Source organism: Sorex fumeus, unplaced genomic scaffold (genome assembly GCF_029834395.1).
Source record: "Sorex fumeus unplaced genomic scaffold, SorFum_2.1 ptg000098l, whole genome shotgun sequence".
NCBI lineage: Eukaryota > Metazoa > Chordata > Mammalia > Eulipotyphla > Soricidae > Sorex > Sorex fumeus.
The window spans coordinates 63,015,457-63,017,185 of record NW_026606155.1 but is presented as its reverse complement, the minus strand read 5'-3'; the positions used below and the strand labels follow the sequence as shown (position 1 = coordinate 63,017,185).

Genomic DNA, 1,729 nt, shown 5'->3' with positions numbered 1-1,729 from the left:
CCTGTGGCAAAAATAAACCTGGCTGGTCAAACGAGGAATAATCATAAGTAACAACAAACATGCTAACTTAGTGAAGGAAGTGAATCCGTCATTTCTAATTTTCTGAAGAGAGACAGGAAAGCGCTGTAGTATTCTTATTAATCACCCTAAGTAAGAAATAGATGATAGTTCTGTTGCCTTATAAATAGACCAGGCAGTTAGTATAGCGTGCTCGCTTCGGCAGCACATATACTAAAATTGGAACGATACAGAGAAGATTAGCATGGCCCCTGCGCAAGGATGACACGCAAATTCGTGAAGCGTTCCATATTTTATTTGCACTAGCAAGGTTTCTAACTTAGAGACGTGTTTTGAAGGGCCGGGAGAGGCACAGCCGGAGGTTTTCAGAGATGCTTCCTAACCGTGTATTCAGAAGTTGCCGTTTTATGTCAATGAAATAATCTGGGTACCTGTGCAGCAATGCCATCTGCACGTTATCACCAAACTGAACCAGTTTACATTTCTCTCATAGAGCATTAAAGCTCTGAAATCGACATATATTGTCTCTCTCAAGAACACAACCAGAGGACCGCTAGAAGACTGCCAGATCGTTGGTTGAAAATTTATTTTTTGCCAAAATATTCAATGATTAAATTAGCAAATGACTATTTCAAGCACGAATGCTCGCGAACGCAGTAAGTAAGCAACACTGCACAGTGCATCTGCATTGCGAAACGCCAACGTCTTGTAGAACAGGTGCGCGCATCTCTCTCCTTTTCAGTCGGGCAGAATAGTGCGGGCATGGCAGGTTGGTATCAGGGTGCACAACACCGCCGGAAATTCAGCTTGCTACCATAAGTCTTATTTAAAGTGGCTTGTGAATGCCAGCTTTCACCTGGCTGATTTGCCTGAATTGAATGGATCCTGTGATGGCAACTCTGGCTGTAGTGAAGCTAAAGCTCAGTGGTTGCATCACAAACAAGCATTACCCAATGAAATCAAGCCCTTGGTCGCAACCTGCAGGTGCCTCTGTGAAGGAACCAGCGCAGCTGCGGAGATGCCTGGACATTGTGGAGCAGGGTGACCCCTAGAACCGTGCCACCCCGTGCAAGGAGCGTGGAGATGGTCTCTTCTTGTAGAGATCTGTCAACCACTACCTTGATTAGAAAACAGCACAGTACAACCCTTGACCTTTTCCAAAGAGCAAAATACATGAGTGTGCGAAAATAAAATGGTATAAAGTATGGAACGCTTCACGAGTTTGCGTGTCATCCTTGCGCAGGGGCCATGCTAATCTTCTCTGTATCGTTCCAATTTTAGTATATGTGCTGCCGAAGCGAGCACGACAGGTACGTTTGCTCTCTGTATTTATAAGGCAAGGCACTTTTTTCTCTTTTATAGTTAGTGTGACTAAATAATGCCACCTTGCCTCCCCGACAATCCTCAGGGAAATTGGAAGTGCTGACTTCTCTTTGCAAGATTGTCACGTTTGTTGAAAGGATTGCATCCCGAATTTGGTCGGCAGAATATACCTCTGTGATGGGGCATGCAAATGAGCGCCCGGGGTAACTTGGGTAAGGACCCAGTTCCCAGCCTGAAGCTGGGGTCTGCGGTTTCTCTGGTGGCCTCGCTCGGCCCGCGGAGCATGCCGGGAGTAGCGTGCACGGGGAACGCTTTTGAGCACGTGGAGCCCACGACGGCAGTGTGCCCGGTGGAGTGTTAAGGACATTGGCATCCTCGCGGGGCCGGG

General features: G+C 47.1%; 2 non-coding genes across 2 annotated transcripts; one reads left to right on the top strand and one right to left on the bottom strand.

Moving 5' to 3' along the window:
* Positions 1-207: 207 nt before the first annotated feature.
* LOC130042127 (U6 spliceosomal RNA) lies at positions 208-314 on the top strand. Its single transcript, XR_008795103.1, has one exon. It is a non-coding gene; the product is annotated as a U6 spliceosomal RNA (small nuclear RNA).
* Positions 315-1,216: 902 nt separating this feature from the next.
* LOC130042136 (U6 spliceosomal RNA) lies at positions 1,217-1,323 on the bottom strand. Its single transcript, XR_008795111.1, has one exon. It is a non-coding gene; the product is annotated as a U6 spliceosomal RNA (small nuclear RNA).
* Between the last annotated feature and the right edge of the window lie 406 nt (positions 1,324-1,729).